Below are 14,676 nucleotides of genomic sequence, written 5' to 3' on the forward strand. Positions count from 1 at the left end.
TTCATTGTCGCACGTAGCGTCATTGAAATAAATACATACGTGCATTTCGTGGTACATTTAATTATTTATGCTCACATTTCATTTTATTATTTATTTATTTATTGTCACATTACACAATATATTTTATTATTTATAGATTTATTTATTTATTTAATTTAGTCAGAAAAATATTCCTACATAGTCTTCTCTGGTTGAGGTGGTGCCGTGCGGGTGAGACTAGATTCCCTTGTGGGGCGTCTGTACCCAACATGTCTTGCGGTCTGACGAAGACCGAGGGGATCCCGAACATAGACATATATACATAGGTGCCGCATTGGCCTTTGGATCGTACGTCAACGTCGTCGCCATATTGGACTAGACAAGACCGGCCTGGAAACAAATAGAAGTAAACGGGGGAGCTGCGGTTTTTCTGGATAAAAAGCACTATAACATTTACATTTCTCAACCGATTTCAATGAGTCATTTTTATATTCAACAGTTTATGATCTACGTGGAGTACAAAAAAAAGTTTTATCTCCAGTTACTTAGAATCTCAATAGTTAGGCTATAGCTAATTGCTGCTAGACGCTCAAGAGAGGAGTGTGTATCAACGTTAGGTTTACATGAACTGAATTACCTACGTGATGGAAAATAATTCATTGTCATAAGGAATTGCCACAGTTAATTTTAACCTGGCAAGCTGGCTAGGAAGTAATAAATGCATTGCTAGCTAACTTGAGTAGGATTGTAAGCATCAAATAACCTTGATTGTAAGGCTAGCTTTGCTTGTTAGCTACCTACTAATGTTTTCTTGCAAGTCGTGTTTTGATTTTGAACGAATTCAACTGAACAACACTCTTCCTCTAAGTTTGTCCGGGACAGTCAACCAGCTGTGGATCAACTGCGCTTGCGCATATACTGTATGATATACGGTAATACAGCAAAGACAGTAGGAGACTACATGACCTCGCGGGAGTTCTGGGGAATGTACATGTGTGGATGTGCTACCTGACGGTGATTCATTAAACCAGCACTAAAGCTAAATATAAGTCTCCATCACAATCATTTACATGGTGTCAGAAGTGAACAACAAGAGGAGTCATGGCTAAGTTCAATCCCCCCAACAAACCTTCCTTCGACAAGCCAGGAGAGTGGCAGGATTGGAAGCAGTGTTTTCTGAGATTCAGAACCACCACTAAGCTGGACAAAGAAGATGGCGCCGTGCAGATGAGCAGCCTGATATACTCTATTGGAAGCAAGTCGGAGAATATCTACAGATCGTTTGCATTTACCGATGATGGACACAGAAATGACTTTTATAGGGTGCTTGGAAAGTTCGATGAGTACTTTGTGTCGAGAAGAAATGTAATACACGAACGTGCATGTTTCCATCTGCGTGTGCAAAGACCGGGAGAGAAAGCTGAGACTTTTATCAGGGCTTTGTATGAACTGTCAGAGCATTGCAAATTCGGCGCGAACACAGATGACAATATCCGCGACCAAATTGTTGTTGGAATACTCAACAAAGATGTCTCACGAAAGTTGCAGCTGACGAAGGACCTGACGCTAGCGCTGACCATAGAGACAGTCAGGCAGTCTGAAGAGGTTGCTTCGCAAGTCAGCATGCAAGGAGAGGCAACGGGGGTGATACACAAAGTCACTTACAAGCGCAAATACACCAACCACCACGGTAAGCCGAAAGGGGGAAATAATGGACAATGTGGAAAGTGTGGGAAAGCGCGGCACAGTAAACATGAAAATTTGCCAGCTAGAAAATCCACATGCAATACATGCAACAAAGTTGGACATTGGCGTAGAGTATGTAGGAACAGGAAAGCAGTAAGTGAGGTTACAGAGCAAAGGGAGCAGCAGCAGTCATATTTTCTTGGGGCCGTGAGTAAAGCAGACGGGTTACCAGAGCAATTAGCCGTCGAGTTGCTGGTGGGCTCTACACCGGTTGACTTCAAAATCGACACTGGGGCCGATGTGACCACAATCTGCGAGGAAACCTACCACTCACTCATCCCCAAAAGACCACTGGAGCCTTCAGATATTCCATTGGATAGCCCAGGCGGCGAGCTGCAGTGCATAGGACAGATCCAGAGCACAGTGACCTACAAAGGAAAGACTCACCCACTCACATCATATGTCATCTGCGGACGCACTGTAAATAATTTACTCAGCAGGTCGATGTCTGTGAAAATGAATCTGGTGAGGAGAGTGGATGAAACGGTGTGCAACAGAGGACATCTACAGGCATATGGTGAGCATGGAACATTAAAGACTGAACCTGTGAGAATACAGCTGAAAGACAATGCTCAGCCATATGCTGTACACATAGCACGGCGCGTACCTCTCCTTATGCTGTAAAAGGTAAAGGAGGAGCTCCAGAGGATGGAGAGAAATGGCATCATCGAGAGGGTGACACAGCCTACCGACTGGTGTGCACCCATGGTGCCAGTCTTGAAGAAGAGCGCAGGTAAAGCCCACATCTGTGTTGATCTCAAGAGGCTGAACGAGGCTGTGAAAAGAAAAGAGTATATCCTGCCTACTATGGATGAGATTACATCAAAAGATTACATTAGCAAAGCTAAGTGGGGCCACCGTCTTTTCTTCATTCGATGCCGCCAGTGGGTTCTTCCAAATACTGTTGCATCCAGACAGCTGTAAGCTCACTACCTTCATTACGCCATTTGGCAGATTCAACTTCAAGCGGCTATCGTTCGGAATAACGAGCGCGCCTGAAATCTTCCAGAGGAAGATGATGGAGACCCTGCAGGGGCTGAAGGGCGTTGAGGTCTTCATGGACGACATTCTCATCTATGGGGCCACAGAGCAGGAGCATGACAGTTGCCTGGAGAAGGTAAAGAAGCGCATAGAGACAGCTGGTCTGAAGCTCAATCGTGAGAAGTGCTCCATCAGGCAGAGTCAGCTGCGGTTCCTCGGGCATCTCATTGACCAGTCCGGGATCCAGCCTGACCCCGACAAAGTGGAAGCTATTCGGCAGCTATGACCACCAGCAGACGTGCAAGAGTTGAAAAGGATACTGGGAATGGTGAATTATCTCGGAAGATACATCCCCAACCTCTCAACGGTAGAACAGCCGCTGTATGAGCTCCTGACAAACAAGAATGCATGGACATGGAGTCGCGCTCAACAAACAGCTTTTGAACACATCAAGGAGCTGTTGACAACTGCACCAGTACTTGCTTACTATGACGTGAGCAAGCCCGCCGCTGCGTCGGCGGACGCTAGTAGTTATGGACTGGGGGGTGTACTCCTTCAACTTCATGGGGAGCAGTGGAAACCTGTGGCATATTGCTCCAGACGCCTCACAGAAGCAGAAACACTACTCCCAAATAGAAAAGGAAGGGTTGGCGGGTGTGTGGGTGTGTGAGAAGTTTGACAGATACCTCAACGGACTGGAGCAGTTTAAACTAGTAACTGACCACAACCCGCTAGTGCCTCTCATTAACAGCCGCAGCCTGGACAATGTACCTCTACAATGTCAGCGTCTTCTCATGAGGCTCATGAGATTTAATCCAGTAACAGAGTATGCTCCAGGAAAAACTCTGATCGTCGCAGACACCCTGTCACGCAGTCCACTGGTCAGCACGTGCGCAGAGATTGACACACACAGTGAGGTGGCATGCTATTAGGCTAGTGTAGTGGAGGGGATCCCTGCATCTACAAGCAAGATGGAGGAAATCAGAATGGCGACAGCAGCTGACGCCAAACTGCTGTCTGTCGCGAAGCTCATAAGGACCAGATGGCCTGAACACTTATACAAGGTGCCCATGGATGCGAGAGAGTACTTCCAAGTGAAATCAGAGCTATCAGAACACAATGGCCTTGTCCTAAGAGGAAGCAGGATCGTCGTGCCGAGGTCAATGAGAGGTGAGATCCTTTAGAAAATTCACGAAGGGCACCAGGGCCTAGTTAAATGTAGGGAGAGAGCGTGTTCATCTGTGTGGTGGCCTGGCCTCTCTATGGAGATAAACAAGCTTGTGACGTTATGCCAGGTGTGCTGTGAACTGAAAAGAACACAACAAAAAGAACCTCTCATCTCCACACCGCTTCCGGAGTGACCCTAGAAGAGAATTGCAATGGACCTCTGTGAGCACAAACACCACAATTACCTGGTAATCTCAGACTATTACTCCAGGTTTCTAGAAGTACTGCACCTGCCCTCGACAACGTGTGCACAAGTTATCCAAAAGCTGAAAAGTCTTTGCCAGGTTTGGCATTCCTGATGAGGTGGTGAGCGATAACGGACCCCAGTTTTCAAGTGCGGAGTTCCAGGAGCTCGCGAGGCAGTTTGACTTCAAGCACTGCACATCCAGCCCTCACCACCTACAGGGCAATGGGCACGCAGAGAGAGCCATACAGATGGCAAAGAAAATTCTCAAGCAAGAAGATCCTGTGATGGCTCTAATGAGCTATAGGTCCACTCCCTGCTCCACCACAGGCTTCAGTCCAGCTGAGCTGTTGATGGGGAGAAAAATCTGAACCACACTCCCCACTTTGGAGAAAAATCTCAGACCAAAATTGCCCAGCAGGACAGCTGTGAAAGAAAAGGACGGGAGGGAAAAAGCTGAACAGGCTCACTACTTCAACCGCCGTCATGGAGCCAGGCCCTTACCTTCCCTGTGACCAGGAGATGTTGTATTCTCCAAGTTGGACCATGAAAAATCGTGGTCTTTGCCAGCGGTGATCTCAAGTGAGAGCACCACCCCAGGATCCTTCGTTATCAGGATGCAGCGAGGAGCAGAGCTGCGACGGAACCGCCGTCACCTCCAACCAGGGCCAGTTCCCCAGCCCATCCCAGCAGCGCCCAGTGAGAGCACAAGGACAGACACCCACTTTGACGGAACCACCATGTTAGAGACTGTTGTCAGTCAGAGTGCGGCTACACCCACAACCCCTCTACCCGGTCAGATTGTGACCAGATCACAGTAAATAAATAAAAAAGAGAAAACAAAGAAAAGTTGTATTGACATTGATGTTGATAATGTTGATTTGTGATTGTGAAACTGTAACGCTAATATTACAGTACCTTGGTTGAGTAAGAAAGAGACCAGTGTATGTTGAAATGTCTCAACTTGAGTTAATCTTGGTTTATGATATGTGCTGTCAAAATAGCCATTTTCTGTTGAAATACCACACAAAAGGGGGGCAGATGTCATATACGGTAGTCTAATGCACTTGCGCGTATACTGTGTGATATACGGTAATACAGCGAAGACAGTAGGAGACTACGACTGCGTCCGAATAGTCACAAAAATTACATCCTATGTCTTTTCCTAACCACTTTTCCTTGACCTTGATGGAAAACGTCATGAGGTCAAGGAAAGATGTGAAGGAGAATTAATAAGGACTTAGTAAAAGACAACAGCGGTGCTAAGAGAATCCGACTGCACTTACACTAGGCTACATAATTGTGCGACGGTCGATGTTATTGACGTGGGTCTGCCGTGGTGAAACTACAATGTTCCGAAGATGGAATACTAAAAGCGCATCATACTGCGCTTCTCCATTGACCAGCACGGGACGGTACAGGACGGCAAGCATTCATATCCTACCCATGCCGTGTTGCCTGTAGAGCTTCACATACCCGTGAAGGTAGGAGGAGTCATGGGAGGAGTAAAGCAAAGTAAAGCCTCCTAAATGTGTAATAATTAACTTTTGTATGTATTTCTATACTCTGTACTCTCGTATGTTTTCTTGTATGGGGTTGGGACGATATGAAAACAAATGTCACTGTCCACTACGTTTTGGCAGTGTTCCAACACTCTCGTCATCACTGTTGCATGCATCACAAAAACTATTACACTACTAACTTAACACTAACATTACAGTGTGAAATATCCACTTTATATAATACCACTAACCTATTTAAAGACACTCAAATTAAAAAATAACGTATATAACCAAAATATTTGAGCAGTAATACTTACATTACATCTTACGTCTTTTACTGCTATCACAGAGTGAATGCGTAAATGAATGCGATGATAAGAAAATTTTCGGTTACGCTGACCTATAAAACGCTATTCCAAAAGAAAAATTAGATATGTTATACATCGTTAGAAAGCTTATACTCTCACCGCCTGAATACCTACACGTGTGGTACTACGCACAGCTCGTTATTTACGAAGGTACCCAGGCATCACAAATGCGCGTATATTTCATAAACGGATTGTCCAAGACAATATATGACCACCCAGCCTCAAAAGGAACATCTCTACGCGTAAAACCAATGGTAAGGTTGTATATTTATTCAATATTTAGTCCCAGATATTGACTGTAGAATTCGCTAGTTAACGTTACTCTCTATTGCTGTTGTGGTATTTAAAAATGGTGGTTGCTGCCGGTGAACAAACTGAACATGGGATGACGTATTTGTGACGATTTCCATTGACCAATCAGCGGTCTGCAGTATCGAATTGCAGCACGGATAGTACCTTTGGTACCTACCCCAGAGCAGTAGCTAAAATCAGCACGGGTACTTGCGGCCCGGCATGGGTCAGGTGGCAGTGGAGAAAGCAAAACAAAGGAGACTCAACTGGCTGCAGGCTTGGAGAAAGAAGTTCTGGACGATTAGGGGCAGTTCTGGACGACGCATGCGCAGTTTAAGTTTGGAGTACAATACCATTATAATGGAGTGTAATGTTGTAATATAGCAAGCTAGTAAATGTTTTTAAAACTAGCCTATAAAATGCCTCAATTGTAATATTTATATCACATTATATCACAAAACGTTATATTTAGTGTGTGCTCGTAACGTTATATTTTTAGCGATGATGATGGACTAATTCATACTTTTATTGACGATTAATGTTACCAACACAGCCATTCAGTCTTATTATAACTAAGGGTGCGGACACCCGACTAGAGTGACTTGTGTTAATTTAGCTAAAGTTCGCTAGTTAGTTAGCTAACATTAACAACTGAGCTCTTAATGGATACATATTATTCAAGCCATGTCCAACTTACTCTCATTCACAGACCCAAAACCCCTCCAAGTAAAAATAAATAAATAATGAGTCACAAATCATAATAATGAACATTTATTAGAACAAAATAGTCGATGCCATGTTTGGGTTAAAACTGCGCATGCGTCATCCAGAACTGCTTTGTCCACAATTGCTTCATCCAGAACCTGCTTTCTCCAAGTCTGCACCCGGCAGATATAGGAGGAGAAACAAAGCGGAAGCACGGATTTTGGCACGGCACAGTGGTGGAGAAGCGCCATTACCCCGTTGTTTCATGGAGGGCAGGCTATATAAACGTGGACAACCCGGGGAAAAATATTACTTAATTCCCAAGGTTGGAATTGAAATAAAAAAGGAATATAGGCTACCAGTCACAAAAGTGAAACAAAATGGTTGTCACATTGAGAATGATTGCTGACGCTCACCCTCCTTTCCACTCATATTTATCGACATGAATCCCAATTAGTATGATTGTATGAAAATAATTGTTAAATTTATGCAAGATAGGCATAACATGTTAGGCCTACAAATCTACTACTGTACATATCATCATTCTTAAGTTTCAAACATGTTGAATTAAAAATATCATCTGGCTAAAAACGTCTCATATCCATTTTTCTTGAAAGACAGATTACTGTGCTATGGTTAATATGCTGATTATGATCTGATTATAAGCCTATGCATATAATAGCTTAAGAACCACCACACAACTCAGTCATGTTGATCGCTTGTTTTTGTGAACGGCCGAATGGTGCGTCGCTTTAAATGTTGTTACTGCAAGGAATTGTGGGATGACATGATCTCCTTTGTTTTCGTAAAGGATGGTCCAGTGTCCCCTATGCTAAAGGAGATAAGAAAGGAAGCATTGAAGCACCTTTCCTTAGCATTTAGAGAATTCAAACAGCTCTTATCGTGGCTGCCACTTAAATACTTCCGGGTCATTTCACTCAGTTAGGAACCTTAAGCAAAAAAGATGTGGATATCTGAAATTGAAAGCCCAATACACATGAATGGTAAAAGTGATGTCATTTGTCCTAGGAAGAATGACGTTGTGGATATCTGAAATGACAATTGTGGATAGGAAGAATGTCAATGTCATTGTGAAATATCCAGTCTAGCTATTAAATGTAAATCGGCCACTTTTTTAAGGATTTTTAGATATCTTAAATTTCGTTTTGACTAGTACAATCAAAGTTGTAGATATCTTGAAATACAATTAGTAAGAATATTCTAGTAAGAATGTTATTGTGGATATCTTTAATTAGGAGCATTTCTGGCAGCAGGAAGAAGAAGAAGAAGCTTTATTGTGTGGACATGTGAAGCTGTTTATGAATTTTGTCTGTTGAAATTGGGTCAGAATGTACAGAAATTAACGTTTTTAAGGGCTAAGAGTCTGTGGCTGTTGCGGTTATTTCTATGGGGAACCCTGAAAAGTGCCAAACTCTCGTTGCTGTATAAGTATGGGGCATGCCCTGCCAAGGCATAACTTGGCTGGATGGCATACCTGCCATCCCGATGTAGAGACAGTGACTCCAATAGACACCTATGGGGAGCACACAGGGAACCAGAAATTGCCATTCACTGTGAAGCTCATAAACTCCTGTGTTACTCCAGGTATAGCAGTTCAGTAAGCCTGTGGTGCAAAAGCAAATTTCCCCATTGAAGTCCTTTCAAAACTACAAATTTACCGTGGCCAAATTAAATTATTTTGGACAGAAACTTTTAGCTCTAAAACTTCTTCACACTGAACTAATTATTTTCCAGGCACCAATTTTGTTTCTGTGTCCCATGGAAGAAGATATAAGATTTATTTCATTTCAATTTGGTCCGCATAGTTTTACGTCACAGTGCTTGGAACTGCATAGACGAGCACAGAGCACACCCACGCATGAATGAGTATGAGGCTGTTATTGACTCATCGATGTAGAAGAGGGTTGAATTCAGAGTTGCTTGCACAGAACCGGTGTATCAGAATACACAGAATATTAAACCACGACCAAGGATTACATGAATCCACCGCCATTATTGTTTTCATTATATTGTTATTTCGATATATGAATATTCCTAATAATTATGTTACCTGCCATAATTCTCTTATGCCCATTGGTCATGGTGATGACTCGTGACAAATAAATAAATGATTAGTAATAAAGCTGGAATATGTGGCTCATAAATTAATATTCTATTATGCTGATTCCACCTTATTATTTTGACCACATTCTCATTCTGCTATTACTACTAATAGCTGAATATCATTAAAAATGTTATTAGTAGTAGTAGTATTTCTGTCTTCGCATTATGATGGTGTACTGCTGACGATAACTAATCACGTGAAAAATAAACATGGCCAACATAAATTTAAAAATGAGATTAGCTATATTCAATTTGAAGTGGTGATGATGAAGATGATAAACATCATTTACAAAGATGATGATTGTATGAATATAAAATAATACATAAGCCTAATTTATCAAGCTTGTATGTAATTATTGCATTTTGAGATATATTTATTATTTCTTGGCTAACTCGAAGTTCAGTGTGCCCAGTAGGTGTGAAAATTTGTCTGTGTGCTGTGATAGACCAACCATCACGTCCGGCTACTGCTTTTCGTAGAATATCACTTTTTGGCTGGACCGCAACAGCAGGGCCAGCCCTACAAACGCGAATGTCTGTGACTGACTGAGTGAGTGAGGAAGTTACACCATTGGTCGGCCGGATCACGTGTGTTAGGTCCAGCCATATACTAGGTTTTAACGTGGTCTTGTTTTGAAGTCACTTCAAGGTTCTCTTTTAATTGTAGGCTACTACTCAATGCTTTTATAAGGATACAAATGTTTGTTTTTCAGTGGATTTGTCATCTCTTAGTGTGTATTTCATGATTTTCAAAAACAAACAGACATAAAGCACAATTAACTGGGACGGTTTTTAAGTGATGGGGTACATTTATCCGCGCTAGGCAATGATATCTTGAATAATTTCCACCTTGTACTGCTTAGATTATGTCAGTACCCGAGTTCAGGATAGCAGGACTAACAACATTACAGTACAACAAATCGTATCGAAAGGTTGTCATTGCCCATATTGTACTTTTTCCTGTAAACAATAAAAAAATAAAACAAAAATATTGATGAAATCTTTTGCTTTCTCTCATGTACCTAACAGGCATTCAAGTCAAAGCAAGCAGATAAATCAAGTGAATTATATTAGCTAGCTGTTCCAGTTTGCAATCGCTTTTCACAACAGTGCATTATGCTTGAGATCAGGGTCACACTGGCTAGGAATAGCTAGGAACGGTAGGGAGGTAATTTACGGATTTAGAAAGCTTAGACTACAATCGAATCACCAACCTCCTTTAAACAACAGTAACCAGAAAGTAGCTAGCTCCCATAACCAGAATGGCTGAGTGCACACACTGTAGGATTTAAACCAGTCAGAAGTTGTGGCTAGCCTGCTAGCTAGATATAATTACTTGTTACAGTCGACTGCACCGAATGTTTGTATCCCTATTGAAGTTGTTACGTCCCCGTTGTGGTCTAGGGGTACAGGGGAGTAACAAAATGACTGATCATTAAAGATTAAAGTTTATTTACACAATTAATTATCTATACAGTGAACAAACAGGAGGGGAAACACTGGGCGGTACCAAACAAAAGAAGATAACCAAAACAGAAATATATCAGCTATTAACAATTCTAGAAATGAAAGAAACTAACTAACTGAAACCCGAAAATCTTCCGAACCTAACTAACTACTGAACAAAACTGAACAAAAAACATACAAGGGTGGTACACGCCCGTATCTATATATATATACACAAGTAAACTAACAGTGACAGTGAAGAAAACAAACACCTACTTAAATCCCACTCCCAATATATATACACAAAACCAGCAACCAAACCAGAGACGCAAATCCAAACTCAAAGTCTTTTCAGAAATACGATCGATACACAAGTCAAAATAGCACTAAGTCACAATAGTATTACAGAAGTGAACTAACATTCAAATCCAAGTCACCGGGGTGTAACTGACAATGTTAGGTATTTATAGGTGTGGGTCTGTTCCTCATTGGCCGCCAGGCAGGTCCGCAGAAGAGGATTGGGGGGGAAACGGCGCATTCTTCCTTCTTCTTCACCAATTGCAGAGTGACCCGTAGCAGACCTCACGGAATAATGAGACCGAAAGAAAAAAAACAAACCTGGCACGTAACAAAGTCTATTCAAAATTATGAATTTATCCTGGCCAAATTAAATTAAATTAAATTAAATTAAATTAAATTAAATTAAATTAAATTAAATTAAATTAAATTAAATTAAATTAAAAACTAAATGGCTAAATTAAACTAAATTAAAACTTTGTAACTCTAAAATTTCTTCACACTTAACTAATTACCCTCCAGGTACCGAAGAAGATATAAGATTTATGCCGCGTTCCAGGCAACCCGATGACATAATTCCATGTTGGGAACTCGTTAGTATAACGTCAGCCCGTTCCAATGGTGGATGTTGGGAAAACATGGACGCCAGCAGTAAACTTCGTTTTGCAATGCTGCTGTGTTGTGTGGCTATAACATATAATGACTTTACCTTTCAATTTTATGAGTTTAACCAGTGGTGGACAAAGTACAAAACTCCATTACTTGAGTCAAAGTATAGATACCCCTGGTCAAATATTACTCCACTACAAGTGAAAGTTGTTCAGTCAAATTTTTACTTGAGTTAAAGTACTGGAGTACTTGCTTTTAAAAATACCTAAGTATTCAAAAGTACATTTTATTTTTAATGTCAACGCACTGTTGTATTATTTCTACGATGCATTTACAGAAGCTCATTTACAGATGCATTTTTGCTGTTATTAGATAGCGACACATGATAGACAGGGGTTAAATTGGGATTTGGGAGGTGGGTGGACCCTGAGATCCGGTGGGAGGTGGGTGAAAAAAGGTACAAACCAATGAATGTCTCAGCTCAAAATAGTTGCATCTTTTATGTATTGTGCACATAATTGTAATTAAGGAAAACAATGTTTTAAAAAGAATGTATGCTATTGATGCAAGCTTTTACATAAAATATTTCAAGTTTACTGAGTGTCATTAATGCTGAGAATTTTTTTTACCCACGAAAATAATCGGTCATCCTCCTCTTGTCTTCACTTTTTCCTCCTTTATCCATCTTTCTTAAACTGGTGAAGCGCAGATCTCAAACTGTTTTAATTAATTTTCAGTGATTAACAAGCATGCATAATATCTGACTAATCAAATGGAAAGGGACACAGCTTCTTGGCATTGTGTTAAAATCAGTTTTAATCGCTAAGCAGTGGCGGAATCTTCCCCTGATTTTCCTTGAGTATCAATACAATTAATCCACAAAATAGGCTACTCAATACTATCACATAAAGCCAGCTCTCTCCAAATAGGCAGTTTTAGCAAGTAGCCTAGGCCGTATAGCCTACATTTATTTTCATTTGCAGTACGAAATTGTGCACATTTTTAATCAACATTATTTACGGATACACTTCTTTCTCCGCACTCGTATTCATGGCAAATATCTGCAATGTGTAGACTAGATTGTAAACACAATTGAAGTGCAGGTTTTGTATTTGCTGTTTATTCTGAGAGCTAACATAGTAGATAACAGACTGGTGTATCTTGTTTGTTAAGTGTAGACTACTTGGTGATTAAAACGGATTTTTAACGGATAGATTGAATTTATGATTTAATCCCCCTAACACGGTATGAAGACGCTGTGTGTTAGGCTACTTGTCATTTGATTAATCTGATCGTTGGCACACTTGATTATAAAGGAAAATTACTAATGAAAACAGGTTGAGATCAATGATTAGTTTAAAGTAAAGTTTTGCGCCCCACCAATTTTCAGCTCACCAGTCGCCGCTGAATAAAACGTTATGTATGTGGAAAATATTCAATCCTATCTTAGATGCTGACCAGCAACCTGCTGATTTTGCTTAAGCAATCAAAGTTGCTGTTAATAATAGCCGGCGTTCGTGGGGGCTGTTCATTCACTTCTCTTTAAAGTGTTGCATCGATGAAATTACATGTTAATGATACTACCTACCTAACGCGTCCGCTTCCAATCAATCAAGACAGTCAACGATATTTTTCTTTCTGTCTATATAAACGACTGTTCCTCCTGAGTTTTTTTTCTTCGGATTTTTGATTGGTTGAGCGAGTAACTGGCTAGAGGGAACACATGGACTGGAGCCTAAATGGACTGGATTGTCATAGTTATTTGTAAAACTGCCGGTCAAAATTATTTATTTATTTACCAAAGGTGGGTGGACGCTGTCCACCCGCGTCCACCCCCAATTTAACCCCTGATGATAGATAGCATTGCCTGAAATGTGAAACAGTTGGATGACCCTTCGCTCAAATTCCATGAAATTTTATCTGACCAATCCTAGCATAAAAACTGCAACCACTACAAACTCAGATAACTTCATAATTAGCAAACTGGCTACCGTTAGCTTTTTCAGCTTATTTTCTGACTTCAAAGCTATGCTTAAAAGTAACGAGTAACGACAACCTTCATAGAAATGTAGTGGAGTACAATATTTATCTTTCAAATGTAGTGGAGTAAAAGTCATAAGTTTCCAAATAAATAAATACTCAAGTAAAGTACAGATACTCGAAAAATGTACTTAAGTACTGTACTCAAGTAAATGTACTTTGTTACTGTCCACCCCTGAGTTTAACCCACCACCGGATGCCTGTGCTAATTAATCTAAATACATTCCATGCAAAAAAGCAACTTAAAACGTTGCTCAAAAGCTTCAAAACATGTTACAGTTATTTTATTTATCATTCACTGTGTAGGCAGCCATGTTGGATGTGACGTCAAATGACGGTATGTCGTAATCTCGGGGCTTAAAAATGTTCCCCAGTTCCCGACTTGAAATTTCCGAGTTGGAAGGGGGTTCCAGTGCATTTTTCCTTGTTGGAACTGGAAAATTCCCAGTTCCCCACGTGTCTGGAACGCGGCATTATGTGCATTCGGACGGTCCTCGTCAACTTGTAAACTTGGAAATTTATTACGTGACGAAGTCGCATTTATGAGGTGTTCGCGTTCGGGCAGTCATGGCAACTGGTAAATTTATAACATGAACAACACGTATGTCCGCTGGGGATGTAAAGGAGGTGGACCAATGAGATCACCCACTGTTGGTCACATGATAAATTTCTGTGTTTGCTAGTTGTCCACCATGTGTTGAAAGCAAGGTGAGGTCAATGAAACGTCACAACTCATAAACTCGGGTATCATGGAACTTGCCCGAGTTTACCACTGGTATTTACCACTTGGTCGGTCGTTCGGGTGCAACTTCCTGATGGTAAACTCGGAAATTTCTTAACGAGGACCGACCGAATGCACCATTAAAAATGTTCCCCAGTTCCTGACTTGGAATTTCCGAGTTGGAAGGGCGTTCCAATGCATTTTTCCTAGTTGGAACTGGGAAATTCCCAGTTCCCAACGTATCTGGAACGCGGCATTATTTCATTCCAATTTGGTCCGCATGGCTTTACGTCGCAGTGCATGCTTGCTTGCTTGCACAGGCACACCAGCTCATGACCAATAGTGCTCCGTGGCGGCAACGTGACATCATATTTCTACTAGCGGAACGGAAGTCAGACGCGGAAATGCGCATTTTGGCTTAGCGCCTATTGTCATAATGGCTGTACTACCAACTTC

Source organism: Anguilla rostrata, chromosome 5 (genome assembly GCF_018555375.3).
Source record: "Anguilla rostrata isolate EN2019 chromosome 5, ASM1855537v3, whole genome shotgun sequence".
Classification (NCBI taxonomy): domain Eukaryota; kingdom Metazoa; phylum Chordata; class Actinopteri; order Anguilliformes; family Anguillidae; genus Anguilla; species Anguilla rostrata.